At 51.0% G+C, this 15,846-nt stretch overlaps 1 long non-coding RNA gene across 2 annotated transcripts in view; it reads right to left on the bottom strand.

Annotated features, from left to right (window-relative positions):
• LOC124965838 (uncharacterized) overlaps positions 1 to 15,846 on the bottom strand; it is a 55,235-nt gene that overhangs the window by 23,975 nt on the left and 15,414 nt on the right. The window contains exon 4 of one of the 2 annotated variants that reach the window (XR_007105243.1): positions 15,139 to 15,394. The exons of the other annotated variant lie outside the window; for it this stretch is intronic. This is a non-coding gene — a long non-coding RNA (uncharacterized LOC124965838). Of the gene's footprint in view, positions 1 to 15,138; positions 15,395 to 15,846 lie in introns of those variants that run through there. 2 annotated transcript variants of the gene reach the window in all.

Here is a 15,846-nt window from a genome sequence, read left to right as displayed (position 1 = left end):
CCCACATGAGCCAGGCGTGGTCCCCACCTGCTGAGATGGGGAGGTGGTGGGCCCTGCGAGAGGCGGGGCCCAATGGGAGGTCTTCGGTTTGGGGGGTGCCCCTTTTCTCCCTTTCTTCTAGTTCCAGCCATGAGGTGGGCAGTTTTGATCCATCATGAGCCCCCTGCCATGATGTGCTGCCTTGTCACAGACCACCAGCAGCGGGGCCAGTCGACCACCGACCGAGACCTCCAAAATAAACTGTTCTCTTTATAAGTCGGTTGCCTTGGGCATTGTTTACAGGAAGGAAGGCTGGCTAATACATTGCCTCACTGGATGCTCGGCACCTCCGAATGCCTCTCATGGCCAGTTTAACAGGGGAGGAACCTGAGGCCTCCGGAGAAGGAGGAGATGCTGGGCTTTCCAGGGTCACTAAGAGGTGGCACTGGAGGAGACCTGGCCTCTGTGGTCCCAGGATGTGCACATCAGCCTCGGCTCCTCTGCCATGGACTTATTACCACAGACTTAAACTCAGATATTATTGTAGCACAAAGCCACAGCTTTTCTCTTTAGATTTTGCAAGAACCTGGGAGAGCATTTTTGTTCTAAAGACGTGGATGAGGACGTAGGCGGGCTTCAGCGAGGGTGTGCGCTGCGGCAGCGGGGAGGCTTCCACACCCCACAGGGCCCACCACTGCCCAGCGGCACCACCCTGGGAACCAACCTGGAGCACATGGCCCCTGGGGACCCTCAACAGCCACGCTCTAGCTCGCAGTCATTGCAAGAGACGTTACAGTGTCCCGCGCACAGTAGACAACAAACCATGCCCCAGCAGGGCCTTTGTCTCAGGGCAAGGTTCAGACCCTCTGTCCGAGGACGATGAGCACCCACGGGGCGGGGGGTGGCTGGCCTGGGGGCCCAGGGTCCTCTGTGCACGCTCAGCACAGTAAGAACCCCACAGCTGTACCCGTGGCCCAGGACACAGTCAAAGCTGACATGCAGGTGCCCCTGGAGAAGGCCACTTTGGTCTCCCTGGCCTCGAGGTTGGTGGGCAGTGCAGAGACTGGGCCCAGGGTCAGGCAGTCCCTCTGCAGAGTGGGATACCTGGTGCTGAGGCTGTGCCTGCAGGATCAGCTCCTCCTCCTGCTGTCTCGGCTTCTAGTCTGCTTCCCTGCCCAGGGTCAGAGGGAAGCAGACCTACAAAGCCACCCTCAGAAGTAGGTACGAAGCCACGGCCGACAGGCAGAACTTGGGACTCGGAGTGGCGCCCCATAGTCCTAGGCTCGGCTCAGCTGAGACCAGCATGACCCAGGGCAAGCCCCGTCTTAAAACTCCAGCTTGAAGGGCGCCGTGGGCCACCAGGATGGTGTCTGGGAGCCAACCAAGAGGAGTCCTGGATTTGGGGGCTGCTGTCCCTGCGAGGCAGGTGCCAACTTCAACAGCAAAGGCAGAGCCTTCTGTAAATTCCTGGTGCTGGAGGAGCAGGATTCAAGTTCAGGGCTCAGCAGGCAGGAAAGGCCAATCACCCAGGCTCCCCCAAAGGCTTCTCTCGGGAGGATAGTGAGGAAGACATCACGTCCTCCACAAGGACCAGAGCCAGACATTCCCCTGGGTCACCTGGGCCCTTTCGGCTTGAAAGGATCAGTAACCTCCAGAAGCACAGGCATCCAGAGACTGGATGGTGGTGCCCAAGGTGATAAGGAAGCTGAAAGGTGCCCACCACACCTGGTACGTGCTGTGGTGGGACTGGTGTGAGCGATCCCCGCACAGCCGGTCACACCAGCGTCCAGCACACAACATCACGCTCGGCTCAGAACACCTGGTAACGAGGTCGAGAGACCTGCGGCCAGGTCTGCTTACTGCACCAGACTGCTATGGCCGTCCTAGAGCAAACTCTCTGCTTAGGGTTCGAGGCTGACTGCAGAGGAGCGTGCTGTGTTACAGCCGCAGCACCCGCTTCACTGCCCCGATGGCGACCAGGGCAGCCTGCACCAGCTGGGTGTGTGAGCAGCTCCAGGACCCCATCAGGGCCACTGCACCCTGATGACGCGTTCCTCGGAGCGTGTCACTGAGATAAAGCAAAGCAGGACTGTGGATCCTCCAAGGGCAAAGAAATATTCCGCGGGAGCAAGAGAAGCAGGAAGGAACAAGGACACTGATAGAAATGAGCACCAACTGTGTCATGCTACGTCCCGTAGGGCTTTAAGTGCATGTGGAATTGAAGCACTGGTGGCAATGGCACCGAGGAAGGCAGTCAGACCCAAAAACTAAAGTGGTCTAAGGTCCCCTCACTCAGCAAGTGGTGAAGATTGGGTTACGTCAACCTTCAGCGAGTCAGGAAAGGATGTCGTAACTTCAATGCTGGTCACTGAAAGAGCAGTATAATAATGTGCCCCAAACCAAGAGGGGATCCCAATGGGCTGAAAAGGGACAAACCCAAGAGAAACAAGAAACACGAGAGAAAGGAACATGGAGTACTTAGAAAACTAACAGCAAAATGCAAAACTCTAACCCAAATACATCAGCAGTCACACTAAATGTACATTCATATTCCATCTGAAAGACAAAGACGGTCACACTGCAATGGGAAAACCCCTGAACAGTCTACCTACAACAGACTGCCCACAACAGTCACACCTGGAACCCAAGGTGACTAGGAGGTGAAAAGGTGGGCAGAGAGACCCTGCAGAATACCCAGGCAAGATGGCCAGCTATGCCCATCAGAGGGCAGGCCAGGAAGCCGCCTGGGCACACAGGAGGGCATGCACAGCCGTCTCCCAACAGGAAACAGCAATCTCTCCACTTTCTTGACGAGGTCCTAACACAGAAGGTGTCCAGCCTCGGGGCTGGTGTTCATCCTGTGTCCATCCCATAAGGGACTCGCAGAACCTGACTGTGGACCACACTTCCACAAGGAAGGAGGAGAAAAGAGGGCCGTGCAATAGTGTTAAACGGGCAAAATTTTAAACTGGCACTTCACAAGGAGAAAATATCCAAAGGGTCCGCAGACCTATTTAAAAAAAGGGTTCAATTTGATTAGTAACCAGGGAAATCTCAAATTACTGTTTTGTGTTAGGTGATACATGCACTGTTTTTTGAGGGGGAATGTTGAATTAAACCACAATAGGATATGGGTGCCACCAAGAGAATGACTGAGATTTAAAACCCGCGAACACAGTGTTAGCCAGCTTTCCATCACTGTGACAAAACACCCGAGATAATCAGCTCATAGGAAGGAAAGGTTGACTTTGACTCAGGATTCAGAGGTTCAGTCCATGGTCATTGGCCCCATTGCCTCTGGTCCTGTGGGAGCACAGCACCTCATGGTGGAGAACTAGGAAAGGGGACACTGCTCATCCCACGGGGCCAAGGGACCCAGCTCCCAATATCCCCTCCAGGACACGCTCCCGGTGACCCGACTTCCTCCCACCAGGCCCCACCTCCTGAAGGCTCACCACCTCCCAAGAGCGCCATAGGCTGCAACCAAGCCTTCTGCTCACAGGCCTTTGGGGACACTGCAGATGGAAGCGTCAGCGACACGGAGAGCCAAGGGGCACGGGGAGGGCTCCCACTGCCTCGTGAGCGGGCGCACGTGCTGGTGCAGACTCAGGGCTTTCGGCACATCACTGGGCTGGACGTACACACGCCCTACGGCAGGGCGCCTGCACCCTCAGTGTGCATCCAACAGAAGTGGCTCCCGATGTCCTGTGTGTCCTGGGCGTGCCCACAGCAAACTCATCTGCAATACCCAAACGGAAGCTGTCCCCATGCCCGGGCATCACGGGACACGGACGGTGGGAACAGGTTGTCCACACAGCAGAGCCCTTTCACATGCAGTTCCAGGCAAACGGGGGACCATGCAGCCGGTGCCAGCCTGGCCCGGCCTCGCAGCAGGGACGAAGCCCACAGCTATGCGGAGCAGAGGAGCCCGTGTGGAAGGAGCATCCTGTGTCTCTGTTCGTGTCCAGTCTAAGAACAGACCAAACGACCACGCTAGCAGAAGTCAAGACAGTCGGGGCAGCACAGGGACTCCAGGAGCTTCTTGAACTGGTCACCGGGTTAGCCAGCTTTGCCGTGGCCAATAGCCTGGCCAAGGCAGGACTGGAGCCACAAGTGGTCGCTGGCCGACAAGAGTGTGGTGGGCAGAGGCAGAAGGCCAGGCCTTGGGTGCGGGCAGCCCCTTCACGTTGCAAATCCCCGTCCCTCAGAAGCAAAGGATCCATTTGATTGAATTGCAACAAGTACAGAGTCAAAAAAAATAGCACTGACAGCTGACTGTTGGCATGGCCAGCAACGGCCTCTGGCCTCAGTGCCCCTCCTGGTGTGCATTCCTAACGAACAGCAGGGGCGTGACCTCGGGTCGCTGAGTGGTCTTGGGTCTCTGGCTGGCCAGGCCTGAAGCAGGAGGACCACCTGGTTCCCCAAAACTGAGTTGCTGTTTCCCAGGCTGGGAACTGGGCTCTGGGGCACTCGTGCCCTGAATTTCCCCAGTGGCCCGCAGGGACTTGGTCTTGACGCTGTCTTGGACACAGAGGAACCTGCAATGAGGCTGCAGAAGGCCAGTGGAGCAAGGTCCTCAGTTATGTGACCGGGCCCCGGGTTCGGGGTGGGGCTGGCTAGAGCAGCGCCAGTCTCCATCCCCGAGGCAGGAAGGATGTGGACAGGGAAGGGTTAATCAAGGAGACAGGCAGAGGCTCAGGAGAGTGAGCCGAGGCACGCAGGGGAGGCCGGGCCTCGGCTGGCACAAGCCACAGAGAGGTGGTGAGAGCCAAGGGTCCTCTGGTGACTGGGTCTACGTTGCGAGGCCACCGTGCCGCTGTCTTGGGCACTCTCTCTGTGAGTCGGTGAGGAAAGCCTGCGGGAGCGGAGGCCAGTCAGCCATGGCAGGAAGCAGGGAGTTACGCTCTGTACCGGGGTCAGCCTTACAAGCTGGCAAGAGACAGAGTGAGCCACTGGCCAGCGAGAGGAACCGGGGCCAGCAGGCCAGGCAGTGCCGGGGATGCAGGGGACTGTGGTCCTGCTAGGCCACGTCACACAGGAAAAGAAGGAAAGGTCGTGACGTGGGGTGTCGCCACCGTTAGATGAACAAACCTGTAACCAGCACCCGCACAGTGAGGGACGCCTGGTCAGGAAGAGGGAGGGCGATCTGGCTCTTTGAAATAGCCTCCCCTGGTCTCCCTTTTTATTAAGCCCAGACGGCAGAAGAACGGTTGGGGAAATTTTATTTTTCCAGTGCGGGGAGAGAACCTAGGGGCGCTCTACCACTGAGCCTCATTCCCAGTCCTTTTTTGGTTTTATTTTTTTAATTTTGAGACAGTGTCTTGCTAAGTTACTGAGGCTGCCTTGAACTCATGATCCTCCTGCCTCAGCCTCCTGAGTCTCTGGGAGTGCACTGCATCTGTCAGGAACCATGTGTCCCAACATGCCCGTGGCCAAGGCTCCCTCTGACCCCCAGCCTGTCCTCGCCTCTTCAGTCCAGCCTGCTATGCTCTGCACGCTGCCCAGCTGGGATGCCCCTTAGTCTAACGCCTCTCCAACACAAGGAGGCTTGGTCATGGAACTGAAATCACCAAGGGCGTTGAGGCAGAAAAGGAGTCCCGTCCCACAGCGCAGCACCCCATGAGCTGAGCAGTCGGGCAACCCAGAGGGTGTTTTCCTCATCAGCAGAGCATCCTCGGGCCCTGGACGTGGGCTGTTTTTACCCTACCACTGTTTTCCATTTCGACATGGCTCCACAAAGCACCCGTAAAACCCCACTTCTCCTACGGTGGAGGCAAAGCTCCCCGCCCCCGCAGCCCGGTCTCACACCTTTCAGGAATGTGACAGGACCCGAGCTCTGTTCCCTAGATCAACGCTTTATTAGAGTGAAATCTGCAGATGAAAGGGGTTGGCTAGGTCCTGTGGTGGCCTGCCAGGAAATCTGCAAAAACTATTTTCATCTTTGCTAAGGGGTGAAATATTTATGTCTTCCATAAGCGCAGCGATTGGGGCAGGAGCATGCTTATGAAGAGCCAGCCGAGGGTGCGTGCACACACCATGAAGTAACGGCAGCCCAGGGGCCACGGTGCTGCCACCATGCGCTCCAGAGGACCCTGCCTCCTCCACAGGCCTCTCTCAGCGTGACCTCCTCTTGTTCCAACGTCCTGTGCCCGCGATGGCCGTGGCTCTCTGTGGCAAGCTGGCTGTGCACGTCACATGACTATAGCTGATGGTCCCTGCCTGAACGTAAGCAGGTCCCAGCTGCAGGGTCAGGGCCCTCAGCCCAAGGGTCCAGCAGGACCCCACAAAGTGCCAGGCAGAGATCCTGGCTGCGTGCCAATCCAGTGCCCAGGATCCTGCAGGCCCTCTGAGCCCCTGTGCCAGCTACAGCTCCACCCACACACACCCCCCGTGTGGGCTCCCAGGACAGGTTAGGGTAGAGCAGTCACCCGAGCAGAAGGAACCCCTCCCCTCAGGGAGCTCAGGTCACAGGGACCCTGCAAGCACCCGGGGTCCCAGCCCGTCTCCCTGCTGTCCACACCGGTAACACCAATGAGAAAGGTAACCTGTCGGCCACAGCTGGGTGGCAGGAGAGGCTCAGGCGCCCAAAGAGCAGGAAGCAGACAGGCCACTAAAGAACAGGACATGCCTGCAGTTCCTGGCAGAGGACCACGTCCAGCAGTTCTGAACCTTTGGGCCTTTGTCCACTCCACGTGCCTGAAAGTACTGTCTCCTTGGGTCTTGGGTCCATCTTGGGATGCATCTCACCAGCCCCCGGTGCCCTGAGTTACAGGTGGGCCACCCTGAGCTGGCCCTGTGCGTGAGCAGGACGTGGCCCCGGGAGTACCTGTGGACGGTGGGGCTGCCGTCACCCGGGACAAACCCAGGCCAAGCACACCTGGCTCTCGAGAGGACCCCGGCCAGAGGCTGCGCAGGTGGGTGTGTGCCTCACGTCGCCATGGCTGCTGCTCACGCCTGGGCCCAGGAGCACCACCAGCCAGCGTCCCATTGAAATGCTGAGGCTTCAACAGTATCCCTCAAGTACTCTCAGCATCGATTAAAAGTCTAACCATCTCACGTTGTGCAACCCACACATTTTTGTTTTTAACTCTTTGATTGCTATCATCCAATACTTGTGGGGTAGACGGTGACCTAGACATATTACGTATTGTGTTGTGAGTAAATACACTTACGGGGTAAAATGCGTTGTCGTGACATAGTACACCTTGTGGTGCCAAGAGGAGGACTTATGGGTGCCAGGTGACAGCGTGATGCGTCACATGTCAGGGTGATTTACACATTGTCACCTCACATACTGATCATTTCTTTGTGGTGAGAGCATTTAAAATCCTCTCAGCAGCTGGCACAGCAGTGCATGTTGGTAATCCTAGTGGCTCTGGAGGCTGAGGCAGGAGGATGGTAAGTTCCAAGCCAGCCTCAGCCACTTAATGAGGCCCTGAGCAACTTAGTGAGACCCTGTCTCAAAATAAAAAATAAAAAGTGCTGGAGATGCAGGTCAGTGGTAAACCACCTCTGAGTTCAATCCCAGTACAAAAAGAAATTAAAATAAAACCCTCTCAGCAATCTCGCAATACCCAGAATATCACGGTTAACTGATCTCACCGTGCGGTGGATCACCGCACAGCCCTCCCCGTCTGACGGAAACTTCACGCCTTTGGCCAACGCTCCCCTCTGGCCATCCACCCAGCGTCGGGGAACCACCTTCCTACTCTACTTCCATGAATTCAGTCTTCGTAGAATTAAAGTGTGAGTTAGATCACACAGTCTTCGTCTTTCTCACCCCGATTTATTTTGCTTGGCAAACGTCTTCCAGGTTCACGTGAAAGCGTGCCCTTCGTTTTCCAGGCTGGTTGCACAGACGAGCCACGCTCTGTTCATCCTCTGCTGGGCACGGGGACGCTCGGTGGGTGTGCATCGTGCTGCTGTGCCCGAGGGGGTGCACACATCTCTCCAGCACACCTGCTCCAGGTCTCTAGGGTGACACAGGAGTGGCATTGCTGGGTCCCGGGACAGCTCCAAGCGCCGGTTTCTCCGGGAGTCTCCACACTGTTTTCTTAACCGCTGTGCCAGTCCCTTTCCTGGCCAGTGCACACCCTCAGCCACCACCCCAACAGATGAGTGAACTCGACCCAACATGAGTCAACTTCACGTTCCCCTGATGATCGGTGACATTCAGCATTTGTTTCAAATATGTTCACCATTTATATAGCTTTTGAAAAATGTCTGTTCCAATTCTTTGCCCATTTTTAATCTTTAATGGCTTTTGTTTTTTTACTATTGTTTGGAGTTCCTTGTATATTTTGCATATTAGCCTCTTATTAGATGTATGGTGTGAACATACTTTCTCCCACCCTGTGGCTGTCCCTCCACCCTGTAGCTGTCCCTCCACAGAACCCCTTCAGTTTGATGGAATCCTTTCTGTCTGCATCTTGTGTGGTCAGGGCCAAGAAGTCTTTGCCCACACCAACATCATGGAGTTTCCCTCCACATGTTCTTCTAGGAATTCTCCAGTGTGAGGTCTTTCGTTGAAGTCTTTAACACATTTTAGGTTGATTTTTGCATGTGATGTGAGATAGAACTCCAATTTCATTCTTTTACAGTTTGTAGAAAACTAATGTCCCGTTTTCCCAAAGTATTTACTGAAGAGACGCTCCTTTCCCTAGTGTGTGTTCCTAGGACCTTGAAAAGCAATCCACTGCAAATCTGCGGGTTTATTTCCAGGTTCTCTATTCTATTCCATTCCTCAAAGTGTCTGTTTTTATGCCAGCATCATGCTGTTTTGATAACTATAGCTTCATAGTGTATTTTGAAATCATGTATTTGATGCTTATGTTTAATATTTTTGCTCAGTTTGGGATTTTTTTTTTCCTGTGAAGAATGCTTTGGAATTTTTATAAGGATTGCATAGACCCTGGAGATGACTTTGAGTGGAACAAACTCTTTAAGAATATCACATCTTCTAATCCATGAACATAGGCTATCTTTCCATTTCTTTTTATTGTCTTCAATTCATTCATCAATGTTTTATATTTTCAGTCTCCAGATATTTCATCTGCTTGGTTAAACTCATTCCTAAGCATTTTAATCTTTGATGTTATTATAAATGGGATTTTTTTTCTTAATTTCTTTTCCAGATAGTTTGTTGTTAGGGTATAGAAACCTGTTTTGTTTGTTTGTTTGTTTGGTGCTGGGGGTGGAATTTAGGGCCTTACATGTGCTAAGCAAGTGCTTAACCACTGAACTACATCCCCAATCCCCAGCTGATTTTTTGTTGTTGTTCATTTTCATCCTGAAATTTTACTAAATTTATTTATTAGTTCTAACAGTTTTTGGTGAAGTCCTTAGGCTTTTCTGTATGCAAGATCTTGTCATTAGCGGAGACAATGTAACTTCCTCCTGTTGGAAGCCTCTTATTGCTTTCTCTTCATAACTGCTCTGGCTAGGACTTCTGGCACTCTGCTTTTTGTCATTGAGTGCTCGTTAGCTGTGAGCTCATCATGGTCTTTGCTATGTTGAGGTAGATTCATTCTGTATCTAATTTGGTGAGGGTTTTTATCATGAAAAGATATTTAATTCTGTCAAAAAGCTTTTTCTGCATCCATTGAGACTCAAATGAATGAATCCAGAAATGTAAGAGGAGACAGACACTGTGACTGATAGCACAGAAGTACACAGGCCCGTGAGACTACCATGAACAATTCCATGCCAATGCATTGGGTAGCCTAAGAGAAGCAGAAAAATTCCAGAAACACTTGACCTACCTGACTGAGTCAGGAAGAATTAGAAAATCTGAGCAGACCAATAAAGACTGAAGAGATGGGATCAGTAATAAAAAGTGTCCCATGGAGAAAGCAGAGAACCTGATGACTTCTTCAAAGAACCTGTTAATTCCACCAACCACATAAATAAGAACGGACACCAGTCTTTCTCAAACTTGTTTAGAAGTTGGAAAGGATGGAACACTGCCAAGCTTTCTATGAGACCAGCATTACCCTGACATCAAAAGCAGACAAGTATACTACTACAAAAGAAAATTATGGTTCTATTTCCCTGATGAACAAGGATATAAAGATCCTCAGTAAAATATTAGAACACCCAATGAAACAGAATATGAAAAGGATCATTCACCACAATGAGGAGAGAGTTATCCCTGGGATTCAAGGATGGTTTAACACACGCACATCAATAAACATGAGGCACCACAGTAACAAGATGAAGGATGGGAACCATATGGCCATCTCAATAGACACAGAAAAAGCACTTGACAAAATTCAACCTTGCATTTTAAGCATAGAAGAGATGATTATTATGATTTTGGGGGGTATTTCTGGGATCTTCCCAATGTTTCCAGGAAGGGACCAGGGAAAGGACTCAGGCTCTTCCTGAATCCAGCACGAAGGGCCGTCACCCTAGTGATGGGTAGGACCTGGTAATCAAGGCATGCCTCCCTCCAATTTGGAGACAGGACCAAGGCATCCATAGGTGCCAGAAATGGTACAAAAAGAGCCACAGAAGTTATAAAACTCCAAGTCTCACATCACGGTCAGCCATGTCTCTTTCTTGGTGAATTGATATCGTGTGGAACTTTGTCCAGTTTTCTTCCTGGCTCCCTTTCAGTAGCCACAGTCTCTATGACCACCCACCAGTCTCTACTGATGCCCCCCTAACCTCTTTCTAAACTTGAGAAAGAATGGACACAGGCCACCTATGGACCATGGCTATAAGAAACAGCTTGTGCCCCAAATGGTTGAGAATCAAGGACAATTGGAGTTAGGCAGGGATGGCTATTCACATCTATGTGCATGTTTAACCTGCATGTGTATGAACATCGTAAGTTAAAACACACGTTTCTACGTATAGTCATGCATCATTCGGTGATGGTGACATGCTCTGATAAATGCTCTGCTGGTCTACTTCATTACTGTGGAGAAACATGGCAGGGCCAAGATGGCCATGATGTCATGGAATGGTGCACTCTTATGGGACCACCTTCACAAAGGCAGCCTGTCGTCGACAGAAATGCCGTTCATCATGCAGCACACGATTGTGCAAGTATTTATGCAAATATGCATATTTCTACATAGAAATATATGTATAATTATATAGTCATATAATTATGTAAAAGTACATATTTTTTAACTTATTCCTGTGTCAATGTTTGAGTATGTAGCAACTCAAAACAATGGATATCTAGATTTTATTTGTTGAGATGACTGAATTAAAACTTTATAACTTCAGTTAAGATTTAATAATTTTTCTTTTCCTTTAGAGACAAGAAGCATTGGAACTTTTCTTAAACTCAACTACAACTGTGATTCATGGAGAGATGTTCCTACAATAGGTAATTGCAAAAGAGTTGAAGGGGTCAAGAGAAAGGATTTTTGTATGCACGTTGGAAGCAATGTTTTCTTAACGTCAGAAGCATTGATCTGTGAGATGAAAGAAGGATGACAGCAGGTCACCTGAAGTGTGAACTATATTTCCAAAGGAAGCAAAAACATGGCGGTCATGACCTTGCTCAAAGAGAACCTCACGTCAGCCCCAGGCAGTCCACTTGACCCAGAGAGCAAAAGTTTATCATGATCAATAACAATGTGTAATGAGCACTTACATTTGCCTGGTGCTTCAGGAAAGACTTCTCCTATGTTGATTCAGGGAGAGAAAAATCGTGGAAGATTTTGAAATAGGCAAAAGAGACCTGGGACATCTTTTCAACAAGGATGCGGGAGGTCCCTCCCAGCTGTGCTTCTCTGTTTGTCTTTGACTAGCCTGTTCTACAACTCTGCAAAGATCAACACGAGCTGTGGAAAGCAGCACATCACCTAGTCCTACCCGTAAGAAATGCAAACTCTGTCCAGCAGAAAGCCACGGGACATCAACCAGTTTTGCCAGCAGTTCTGCATCTGCAAACGGACACAGCTTGGGTCGGAACCCATGTGTAAGTCCACGTTGTCATTGTTTGACTGTAGAGACGTGGTACTCAAGTTCTGTTTTAAACCAGTTGTAGCATCTAGTGGACCCCTAACTAAGTTAAGTAAAATCTTTCACACGTGTTCATTTTGTAATTCTGTGAGAGTTGCGATTGTATTCTTTCCTGAAATTTAGTCTTTAATCTCCCTCTAATCTCCACAATGAAACTATGAATAAAGGAGCAGGTTTGATGGGGCCTTCTAGCAAATGAGGGAAGGCACACCTGGAAAGCTAGCCAAACACAGCTTCAGAGAAAGGTGTTTTAGCATGACTTGACCTGAAGGCCCTTTCCATACCCGCCCCCTCCAGCACCTGTACCTCCTGAGCATAGGCAGGAATTCGCCCCCATGCAGGAAGTCGTTCCTGCTGGAAAACCATCCTGAGATAGAAATCCCTGGTATTGAAAGGACCTGTCCCTCTCTGAAATGTTAGCCTTCTCCCATGAAAGCCACTACTTCCTTCTCTACAAGAGTCTTTTGACAGTTCGAAAGCAGACATCTCATTCCCTTTGGTCGCATCCCGATAAAATGTAGTAAAATGTAGTATCTGGGATGATATCACGACCCCTCTGTGTCTGGTCTCAGTCCTCTTGAGCTGGTAATGTCTCTCTAAAAAGGAGGTACCTGGCGCTGAGTACCAGTCTGGGCTCAGCCGAACCCTGTGCCCCAGGGCTGTGTGGGATGTGAGGAAGCCCCACGCTGATCACTTGGGGTACCTGTCTTCTGCTCAGATTCTCCTGAATGAGTGAAGCAGCATCGATTCTTTCTTATTTGTATGTGTATTAACCATGTAGAACGGTTTTTAATGCACATGAACTGTATTTTCTCTCTACATATCTCCTTATTTCTAGTTTGATTCTTTAAACCTCTTATTTCAGAAGCAATCAGTAATCCCTTTCATTCAGTTTTTTTATTGGGAAAAAATCCTACTGACTTCTATTTATATTCGTAAGTTATGTTTACATGAACCAAGTCACTTTAACGATTAAAAACATATTACACTCTGATGGCCAGATTAGTCAAGCATGAGATAAGGAATTCGTTTTGACACTGTAAACTAGGGGTCCATCAACATCCGTGGCTACTCCTCGTACCCGCTTTGGAATGCATAATGATGAATTCCACGTTCCTGACAGCCGGCCAGTGTGGGAATCCAGGGTGGTGGTGACAAGAGTCCCCGTCTCCACAACTGCTCATGGAGCTGCAGATCAACCTCAGGAAAGCAGAGCCCCCACGTGCCGTGGCCGGTAAAAAGTGATCAACCACCCTCCTGGGACGGCTGTGGAAGCCTAGCCTGTTGTCAGTCCTGATGGGAAGGAGAGAAGCACAAGGCGGAGAAGCAGGACCCGTGGTCACCAGCTCTTCCAAGCTCCCCCACCCCGTCCGCCGTCTCCTCAGCAACCTCAGCCCCCTCTGTGGAGCTATTTCAAGGGCAAAAGGCAGGCCCCCTGGACATTAGCTGCTGGCTGTACCCCTGCCTTCACACCACGCCCACTCTGAGCCCCGAACTCCGGCGCACTCCGGTTGCCACAGCAACTGCTAGGAAGGGCAAGGCAGCCAGTCACTAGTCCACTAGTCCACTGGTCCTCAAGATACTCAAGCTTAGGGCTATTTTATTTTATTTTTGCAGTGCCGGGATCAAAGCCAGGGCCTTGCGCACGTTAGGAAAGTGCTCTCTTCTGAACTGCTTTGTGTACCACACTGACAGATGAAGGATGTTCTGACTTCCCATACGGACAGAGGTCTGAAGAAGTAAGAAGGGTCGCTCATCATGCGCGGAGAGGCCCCTCCGTGTCTGTCGCCATTGTAATCATGGGGACACAGACACGGAAAGGCTAGGCGATAGGCCGGAGGGCACCAGCAAGGTCAAGGGTGAAATCAAACTTAAGAGTGAGCCTTTCAGCATCATTAGTCACCGTCCCAAGTGAGCCTCCAGAGCGGCCATTAGATCTTGTGACTTCCCCATTCAAAGTGCATTTCAATCATCAGCAATCAAGAAAATCAACTGAGGAAGATCACGGGATTAAACCGTGCCGCTGGGCTGTCGGACGTAGATACACAGCTAAGTCTTCCAAGGTCCTTAGCACCTTCAGCCATCCCCTCAGCCAAGCCTGGGGCTCTCCTTGCCTCTCACTGAGGCCCCACCAGGGCCGAGCCACGGCCTGAGGCCAGCCTGAGGCAAGAAGTAGCCACAGAGCTCCTGGACCCCATCTGCCCTGCACACTGACGATTCCTCCAGTGACCAGCATCCGTGTGTGAACTCCTTTAGCTGATGCCAAGGAAGCCCCTTCACCCCTGCAAGGGAGCCTCTGGAAGGCAGGAGAGATCTCAGCGGACGGGAAAGCAGACCCGCAGCCCTGGTGCAGCGATTCAGCAAAACACTAGAGCACTGGACGGGCGTCTCCGATGGGTCAGAAAGGGAAACCCCTGCAGGACGCACCTGAGGCTTCCGTGAGGGAATAAGCCCACGGGGTCGAGGAGGTGCCCAGGGACGTGGAGAGTGCTCCGGGGAACCTTCTTCCACAAAGGCCAGGCCAGGAGCTCACAGGGTCCAACACCAGGCCATCCATCACCAACCCTGGCCCACAGAGCAAACAAGCCCCTGCGGTCCCCAACGCTGGTGGCAGGAGCTGCAGGGCAGGGCACAGTCCACACCACACAGGAGCCAGTGGTGTCCAGGCCGCTCAGATCAAAGATCGGTACGGAGCAGAAGGAAGTTTTGAATTTGACCGGATCTTCCTGGACACATTATAAACAGGAATGGTGTGTTTCTTCAAGGCCATGGGGTTGTGCTCACGGGGGCAGATTTTTCAGGGCTGCCTTCAAGAAAACCCACCAGGATGAAAACTAGCCCTCAGAGCAGTAATCCACCAGGCCTGCGGCGAGAGTTCTGATACAAAGAAAGAGAGGGCAGACAGATTAAAGTAAGCAAACGAATTCCTTGACACAGCCCTTATGAGTTTTGACACTTTGATGGGAAGAATCTGTTACAGTGCTTAAAGTTCCAAGCCTCGTCCCGCAGGGTATGGGGCAAAGGGGCAAAGGGTTCAAAGTGAATAATTACCTGTTATTGATGTATTATATTTAAAAACCCTGGCTCAGGATTAAAGACACTCTCAAGGCTGTTAACAGCCTGCAGTAAACAAGTCATGGATCAGAGAGGAGGGAGAGAAAAGAATTTCAGGAGGATTTCCTCCACCCTTCTGGAGCCTTCTGTAGGTAAGGCTGAACAGGCAGAGTCGCTTCTCCCAGAAGAACATGTTGAGACCCGGAAAACATCACTGGTACCCGTGGGACTTTGTGTCAGTCCTGAGAGTCTCCCCTGGGAGCGTTAGGGTCTTTATTAATCATCATAGTCTTGGCACCACAGAAGAACTGGCAGCCAGCAGGACAAATGTTGAATTCTGTTCATTCACTGAGCCTCATTTCTTTTTTGTTTATAGTTTCTATGGGAAAAAAAAAATGATTTTGCCAGTTAAGTAACTGGTGGCTCTTCCTTGGGGACAAGCCTAGAGAAGGGACATTTTCATCAGCAAGAACCCCAGAAGCAGTCAGGAGAGGACGGACCTGGGAATGGATGACCCTCTTGTTCCCCTTCTGCGGTATCTGATTCTGTGATCTCTCAGCTGAGGACCATTATTCTAATGAAAAACACTTCCAGGAAATCAATCCAAGACAGATTTAATTTGATGTGGAAAAGAATTTCAAACGCACATTATGTCCTTCGGAAATTATGATCCGCTTCAGCCTTCAAGCACCCAGATCTGAAGATGCCAGGGCTTTGAAGGACACGGGGGCGGGGGGAGTGCTCTTTTGGTTTTGCTTTTTTGTGTCTTTTAAGGAAAAATGAAGAAGAAAAAGAAGAACCGTCCTTCCCTGGGGGTAGGTTCTGATCAGC

Source organism: Sciurus carolinensis, chromosome 15 (assembly GCF_902686445.1).
Source record: "Sciurus carolinensis chromosome 15, mSciCar1.2, whole genome shotgun sequence".
In the NCBI taxonomy this organism is placed as follows: domain Eukaryota; kingdom Metazoa; phylum Chordata; class Mammalia; order Rodentia; family Sciuridae; genus Sciurus; species Sciurus carolinensis.
The sequence above is the reverse complement of the archived record's forward strand: the minus strand, read 5'-3'. Positions and strand labels throughout refer to the sequence as shown.